This window comes from Macadamia integrifolia, unplaced genomic scaffold (genome assembly GCF_013358625.1).
Source record: "Macadamia integrifolia cultivar HAES 741 unplaced genomic scaffold, SCU_Mint_v3 scaffold2968, whole genome shotgun sequence".
Lineage (NCBI taxonomy): Eukaryota > Viridiplantae > Streptophyta > Magnoliopsida > Proteales > Proteaceae > Macadamia > Macadamia integrifolia.
This window is the reverse complement of record NW_024869096.1, coordinates 10,891-19,741: the sequence shown is the minus strand read 5'-3', so window position 1 is coordinate 19,741 and position 8,851 is coordinate 10,891. Positions and strand designations below refer to the sequence as shown.

General features: G+C 47.0%; 1 pseudogene; it reads left to right on the top strand.

Annotated features, from left to right (window-relative positions):
- Nucleotides 1-7,059: 7,059 nt before the first annotated feature.
- On the top strand, nucleotides 7,060-7,521 carry LOC122067539 (annotated as a pseudogene).
- The last annotated feature ends 1,330 nt before the right edge of the window (nucleotides 7,522-8,851 follow it).

Genomic DNA, 8,851 nt, shown 5'->3' with positions numbered 1-8,851 from the left:
TCCAGCCTTCTCAGTAGCTGAACTTGCCCATCCTATAAGGCCCACATGGTGGACATCATGCCCTCAAAATCGTACGCACCACCCTCAGGTGGTGGGGCTCTATGGGGTGAGGCTGCAGCTCTGGAGGAACTAGGACCGGGGCCTCTCGACTCCTGAGGCACCTCCTCAGGGATGCCACCACCCACCAGATCCTCCTCCTTGTCCTGAGGAACGTAGTCCTCATCCTCCTCGCTGGACTCCTCCTCCATGTGGACATCCTCCATAGGGGCAGCCCTCCTACCCCCACCTCTCTGAGCTCCTGCTCTCAGAGGTGTATCCATGAGGGTATGGAGACCCATCCTCAGGAGGTTACTCCTGTCGAACCTATCAGCCGGAGTCTTCCCCTTCTCGCCGCTCAGGTCCACCCCGAAGAACTCGAAGATCCTAGTGAGGATCCTACCATAGGGGAATCCTCCATCCTCAGGGTGGGAAGTGTGGTGCTCTATCATCCTGAGAATGATGTACGGGAGGCATAAGTGCTCGACACCTCCCTCTGCGGCCGTGTAGATGTAGAACACGATGAAAGCCGCCATGAAACCCACCTGGTTCTGATGACCTCCTCTGGGGAGTAGGTTGAATTGGACCAACCGAGCAAATAAGCGAACCTCGGGGTAGAAGGACGTCTCGGACTCCGGACGGGTGTTGTTACCGCAAATAGTCTCGTAGATGAAGTTCGGCGTCTCCAAGCTCATGAATGGTCCCAGAGGCTTACTCCTGGGAGGACTGTAGTATCGGTGTCCAGCTGCTGATATGCCCAGGATGCTGGCCAAGGTACCCACAGTCAGTTGGATGTCTACCCCCTTCACCAAGCTGCTTATGGTGAACTCCCCGTATGGATAAGACACCTCCAAGTTACAGTAGAACAGGAGGACTAGCTGCTCGTAGCATGGTCGGTCTACGTGGAGGATAGAATCCCAGCCCAGTGCTGAGAACCTCTCCTAAAGCCGAGCCTTGTGGAAGTCGTCGACCACCACGGTCTTCTCCATCATCACTAACCTCTTCAGGAAAATAGGCCAGTTGGCTGCTGCCTCTGCACTAAGGAAGAGCTCCTCATCATAGTCTGTAGGGTCAGATCGGGCAGGTCTGGGTCTCCCTATGTGGGGAGCTGAAGAGCTGGGTTCCGCACTCTTCCGCTTAGAAGCGGTAGTCTTACGTCTAACGCCAGAGGAAGAGGGTCCCTTGCCGGTGCGAGATGACATCCTGGCAAGAAGAAAAGAAAGTGGGGTAAGTAAAGAATGGAAAATGACAGCATTAAAAAGGGGAAACCCAAAACCCAAATACTCGCAAAATGGAAACGGCGACAAGCTAGAAATGATAGGGAACCTATGGACATGATGCACGGTATGTGACAAAGGGGAAACATGCTAGAACAGTAGAATAACAGCAAGGAGCATATGTGACATGGGAGGATTCAATTGCAATGCGCAAACTCATTCACAATGGAGAAAAAGCTTGAAACCCTAGGTCCAGAACGAAATGCCATGGTAGCGGGATCATGAATGTACAAGAACATACCCTAAATAGACTATGGAGGTCCACAGATGCAAGTATGTGATGAAAACCAAGGAAACCAATACAAAAGAGGGGTTTTTCATGGGAATACATGGGGATTCCAAGCATAATGGACAATTCATGAAATCTATAGCATGTTAAGCACAAATCAAGTGAAATGCATCACAAAGGAATCATCAATTGGAGAAAAGGAGCGAGAATTGAAGAAATCCCCAATTTTGGAAACCTAGGGCACGATTTGGGGTTTTTCTCCAAATGAAGAGATAAAATCCTAATAAACTACAAACGATCACAGTAGAAACATCACAATCATATGGCAATACTATTCTATGGAGAAAAATATGGAAAGAAAGCCTAGATTAAAGCCTACACATGGATTTACCCCCCAAGTGAAAATTTCTGGGAAAGAGGAGAAGGAAAACTTACTTGAAAGAGGGAGAGTTGAATCTTCTCAAAAGCACCGAGTTGATGAGTGGAGTCGCGAGTAGACACGCCGAGGAGACCTCCAAGATTGCCCAAGGAAGAGAGGGAGAGAGAGAAAGGAGTTGGGGAAGAGACAAGACAGAACAGGGTCTATAGGGCCCTGTTCATGTTTTTACTCGGGCAGGACCGGCGGGCCCGATCGGTGGGCCCCTACCCGCCGGTGCCACCCACCGATTTGAGGTACTGGGACCGGCGGGCTCGACCGGTAGGCCCCTACCCGCCGGTGCAGCCCACCGGTTGTGAAAAAATTTGGAAAATTTTGAGAAATTTTTCCCTCCTCCTAGCATGATTATATTGATTCTTATTATTGATATATTCCTATATTAATGTGTTATGGTCAAGTGGGACCATTGACGTACCTGTTGGGGCATTGGCCCTGTATCTCAGAAATTAAGTTACAGTTAATTTTAGACTATCATACACTACAATACCTTATGTGATGGCATATATTTGTGTGCCGAAATCAATTCTACGGTATTTAACCAATATGGTGTGTGATATGTTCCAGTTATAGGGATACGATGGTACGTACTAGATCCGGTAGTAATGCCCGAGGTACCTCGCGGGGTCCTCGTCCAGTCGGTCGACCACAAAATCCCAGGAGGTCCCGCTCTGTGGGGCAAACCTCACCTCCACTACCTCCAGAGACTCTTGGTTAGGGTGGGGCATATGGGGACCCACCTATGACTACACTCCCGGACCCTCCACCGGTCATTACACTGGGAGATGTTGCTACTATAATTCAGCAGTCACAACAGGCTTTTCAGCAACAAATGCTTCAGCAACAGCAAGCATTTATGACTGCTATTCAGCAACAGTTGGACTTTTCTCAACCGGGTCAACCTCCCCAGGTACTCACTCCACAGGACCCACCTGTAGGGTCGGGAATGGGACCACAAGTGGGAGGTACACCTCCAATCCCACCATTCAGTGTTCCTCAGTATGGGATACCTCCTCCATACTCCTACTATCCGGCTTATGCTCCTAACTTCCCGTCAACGAATAATGCTTCAAAGATAGTGGAGTCATTCAAGAGGAACTTACCACCTGTATTCTCTAAGGTGGAGAGTGATCCTCTGGAACCAGACCAATGGATCCAAGAATTAGAGAAGATATTTGAGGTGCTTGAGTGGACGGATGCACAGAAACTCATTTGTGCTGGGTTACAACTCAAGAAGGAGGCAAATTCTTGGTGGCAAGCCTCCAAGCCCATATTGTTGGCTGCCCATCCAGAATCCACTTAGGAGCAGTTCAAGGAGTTGTTCTTGGACAACCATTATCCGCACAGTTTCAGAGATCGCAAGGAGACGGAGTTCATGGCCTTAACTCAAGGAGGTAAGACTGTCCTTGAATACCAACAACAATTCGTGAGTTTGTTCCATTTTACCCCAAGGCATATGAGGACAGCTGAAGAGAAGGCAGCGAGGATCCAAAAAGGCCTAAAAGCATCTATTGGGTCTGTACTTGAGGTCTTGGATTTGACCGAATATGGCCAGATTGTGCAGAAGGCTAAGACCATGGAGGATAAGCAAAGGGGAGAACAGTCCCTCACCCCTGGACTATGGAAGAGAACAAACCCATTTCAGGATATAGAGAATTCCTCTAAAGCATACCGCGGATCGTACAGTTCTGGGCCTATGTATAGGCAGCCCTATAGGCCATCTGGCTACCCTCCTAGACTAGTTGGTGGTTCGGGTTCCACCTCTTTTTGTCCGAACACTAGTGTGGCACCTACAGCTCCAAGGCCACCTCGACCTCCATCTGCAACGGGTCAAGTGCAGAGGGGCCCCGCCCCAGTTCCGACGTCTCAGATTCGTTGCTTCAACTGCCATTCATATGGGCATTATGCAAAAGACTGTCGGGCCAGACCAGCCTTGCCCTCCAGTCAGCCCTCTGCAAACCGACCTCCCTTAGCTCGGGGGAATCAACCGCAGGGAAGGATGTATGCTCTATCAGCTGAGGAAGCTGAGGCCAGTACAGAAGTAGTGGCAGGTACATTTTAAATTAAGAAATTTATTATGATTAATATTGATGACCTGCTGAAATTATATGCATTTTTACACTAGGTATCCTACCCATATCAGGCAAACCAGCCTATGTTTTATTCGATTCAGGAGCTACTCATTCATTCGCATCTAAGAGATTCGCAGAGAAACTTGGGATGTCACCCAGGATCCTAGATCACGGAATGATTGTTAGTATGCCTACGGGTAAAGTTACACAGTTGAAGGAGGTGTATGGGCCGTGCCCAGTGGAAATTAGTGGGAAGAACTTTGATGCACAACTCATTAAGTTCAATATGCAGAATTTTGAAGTTATACTGGGTATGGATTGGTTATCGGCTCATCGAGCTAATGTGATGTGTGCTGAAAAGCTGATTAGAGTGACAGATGACGAAGGGAAAGAATTGGTGTACCGAGTAGATAAAATGAGACGGGTGAGGAAGGTCCTTGTCTCTGCTCTTCAAGCGGTAAAGTTGCTAGAAAGTGGATGTCAGGGTTACTTAGCATCGATACTTGATGTTGATGCAAGGATTACACCTCTAGAAGAGGTAAAGGTGGTTAAAGAGTTTCCCGACATCTTCCCAGATGATCTGATGCATTTACCACCTGATAGAGAGTTGGAGTTTGCCATAGATTTGACTCCTGGAGCAGCTCCAGTATCTAAGGCTCCATATAGGATGGCACCAGCAGAATTGAAGGAGTTATAGATGCAGTTGCAGGAACTATTGGAAAAGGGGTTTATTCGCCCAAGTGTTTCACCTTGGGGTGCCCGGGTGTTGTTTGTCAAGAAGAAAGATGGCAGCTTACGTATGTGCATAGATTACCGGGAGTTAAATAAGCTAACCATTAAGAACCGATATCCATTGCCACACATTGATGACCTATTTGACCAGTTGCAGGGAGCCAGAGTATTTTCAAAGATAGACCTTCGTTCCGGCTATTATCAGCTCAAGATAAAGAGCAGTGATATACCCAAAACAACATTTAGGACTCGATACGGTCACTATGAGTTCCTAGTGTTATCTTTCGGATTAACCAATGCACCAGCATCCTTCATGGATCTAATGAATCGAGTATTTCAGGATGTGCTCGATAAATGGGTAATCGTATTTATTGACGACATCTTGATCTATTCCAAGACCGAAGAGGAGCACACTCAACACTTGAGAATGGTGTTACAGAGGTTGAGAGATCAACAGTTGTTTGCCAAGTACAGAAAGTGTGAATTCTGGCTTGAACAAGTTGGATTCCTGGGGCACGTAGTGTCTAAAGCCAGAATCGAAGTAGATCCTGATAAGGTGAAAGCAGTAGTGGAATGGGAAAGCCCCAAGAATGTCAGTGAAATCAGAAGCTTCTTGGGTTTGGCTGGATACTACCGGCGTTCATTGAGAATTTCGCCCGAATCTCAGCACCAATGACCAAGTTGACTAAAAAGGGTGTGAAATTCGACTAGGCAGAGGATTGTGAGAAGAGCTTCCAGGAATTGAAAGAAAGGTTGGTAACGGCCCCTGTGCTGACTATTCCTGAAGGCACAGGCGGAATGACAGTCTATACCGATGCTTCCAAAGTTGGTTTGGGTTGCGTTCTCATGCAACGCGGTAAGGTAATAGCGTATGCATCCCGACAACTAAAGGAGTATGAGAAGAATTACCCCACTCATGACTTGGAACTAGCTGCAGTCATTTTTGCCCTTAAGATCTGGCGACATTATTTGTATGGTGAGAAATGTGAGATATACAGTGATCACAAAAGCCTGAAGTACTTCTTCACCCAGAAGGATTTGAACATGAGACAGAGAAGATGGCTTGAACTCATGAAGGATTATGACTGCGACATTCAGTATCATCCCGGCAAGGCAAATGTAGTGGCAGATGCATTGAGTCGGAAGACACAGACTGTGTCGCTCTCATACTTAGCAGTCAGCCCACCACTCGTGCAAGAGGCGATGCTAATGGATGAAACCCTCTTATATGAAGGGGCAACCTTAGAGCTTGAACCTCAACCAGAAAACCTTAAATGGTTGACTGTATCCTTGACGGCTCTACAGGTGCATCCGGCAATTAGGCAAAAGGTAATAATGAAGCAACCTTTGGATCCTGAATTGCAGCGGATCAGAGTTAAGGTTCAAGATCAAACAATGAACGACCCAGATTTTGCTTTAGCCAGTGATGGGGCATTGATGTTTCGAGACAGATTGTGTGTACCCGATGATTTGGATATACATGACAAGATAGTGTGAGAAGCACATAACTCCGAGTACTCACTTCACCCAGGAAGTACCAAGATGTACAAAGACCTCAAACAAAGTTACTGGTGGCCAAACATGAAAGTCACCATAGCTCTGTATGTGGCGACTTGTCTTAACTGCCAGAAAGTAAAAGCTGAGAGGCATCGACCTTATGGTACTCTTCAGCCACTCCCAGTACCAGAATGGAAGTGGGAAAGGATTACGATGGACTTCGTCACTGGACTACCAAGTACACCTAAGGGAATGGACGCGATATGGGTGATCATTGATCGGCTTACCAAGACTGCTCATTTCATTCCCATCAAGACCAAGTTCTCCATGGCCAAACTAGCACAACTTTACATGGACAACATAGTGCGCTTACTTGGAGTGCCAGTGAGCATTGTTTCACATAGGGACCCAAGGTTCACTTCCAGATTTTGGAAAAGCTTACAGCGTGCCTTGGGATCACAATTGAATTTGAGTATTGCTTTTCACCCACAGACGGATGGTCAGTCGGAGCGAACCATACAGATATTAGAAGACATGCTCAGGGCATGTACAATGGAGATGAGTGGCAGTTGGGAAGAATATATACCTCTTATGGAGTTTGCCTATAACAACAGTTACCAAGCTACAATTGGGATGGCTCCGTATGAGGCATTATATGGCAAGAAGTGCAGAACTCCTTTGTATTGGGATGAGGTAGGGGAACGTCGAATGTTAGGACCTGAGATGATACAGATGACTTGTGACAAAGTCGACGTTATTCGAGAACGGATTAAAGCAGCTCAGTCCCGACAAAAGAGCTATGCGGACACCCGTAGAAAAGACATTGAATTTCAGCCAGGAGAAAAGGTATTTCTCAAGATCTCTCCTACTAAAGGGTTGCAAAGGTTTCACAGAAAGGGGAAGTTGAGCCCAAGATACATTGGACCATTTGAGATCTTAGCACGGGTTGGCTCAGTAGCCTACATGCTTGCTCTGCCACCTTCACTTGGGGATGTTCATAACGTGTTTCATGTATCCTTGCTGAAGAGATACGTGCATGATCCATCTCATGTATTACCCGTGGAGCCAGAATACCTTGAAGCTGACATGACCTATACAGAATAGCCGGCTGAAATTTTGGACCGGAAGGTGAAAACCCTTTGCAACCGCTCCATTTCCTATGTAAAGGTGCGATGGGCTGATCATTCACTTGAAGAAGCATCTTGGGAGGTAGAGGATGAAATGCAAGCCAAGTACCCTCATCTTTTTGATCAACCAGGTACGTAATTTCGAGGACGAAATTTTTCAGAAGGGGGGGTAATGTAATACCATACTTCTTAAACCCAGTCTGATTACGCGGTTGACCCGGTTTAACCATGCAGGAACCGAACCAGAGGGAGTTAGAGCGGGTTTCTTATGGGCTATGATGGCAAGGGTGACCTTAAACACCAGCTGGCCCGACAAGTCCGAGCCAGTGCCAGAAGAGACGGGAGTGCCCAAGCCGTGTACATGCATCTACCATAAGGCCATGTATGGATAAAGCAGGTATTATAGCCGTATATTAAGGTATATATGTATACTACATCGTATGCTAGGGTGGGGTTCACGCCAGGTCCGAACTCTGTCAAAATCCCAAGTTTTAGCCCTCAGGTGGGCGGACAGGTGGGCGCACCCACCCACCTGAGTGACCCATCCATGTGCACTATTTAGTTATTTAGGAAGTATATATATAGCATTTATGATTTTCTTTTCTTTTCATTTATGACACCCGTACGTTGGTGAGGATAGTAAAGAGGAGAGAGAAAAGAAAGGGAAGAAGAAGGGAAGAGAAGGAAGAGAAGGATTTCAGCGGTGCCGAAGCTTGATCTTCCCATTCCGGCGTCGGAAGAGTGATCTTCAACACTAGATCTACATTTAGAGGTAAGCAAAGTTGGGTTCCTTGAACATTCACCATACCCAAGTAAAACCCTTGATTTGAGTAGGGTTTCTTGAGATCTTGTAAATCCCCTTTGAAATGATGAATCTTAGGTTTAATAGATGATTTATGTGTTGATCTTGAAGGATTGAAGAGGTATTGACAAGGTTGGAGAAGCATTGTGGGTTTGAAGTGATTTTGAGGGTTTGAAGGTGTTCTTGAGCAAAGAAGGTAAGATGGCTTCCCATTCCTTAAATCTAACCTCGATCTAGGTTAGAACTATCCTATAAGACATTGAAAGTGTGAAGAATGGGTTGGAAAAAACCCTATTTGAATCCCCAAAGAATGGAGGAAGTTAGGAAGAAACAACAGTTTTCCCGCCAAGACTGGTGGGCCATCTGGCCCGCCTGTGAGCACCCACCTGAGAGGGCAAGGCCCTAGGGCACAATCGGTGGGCCACACCGGCTGGCCAACCGGTGGACCAACCTGCCTGCCGGTCCAGACCGGTGGGCCAGACAGGTGGACTGTCTGACCCACCTGTGAGGCCCCGAAGGTGATTTTTACGTCCGATTGGACCCAAATCGGACGTGTGACCTCCTTTTAGGATTCTAAACATGATCGTGTCATTGGATCGTGTTAATTTTGATTCCAAATGGTGAAGTACTAACCCCGCTCAATCAT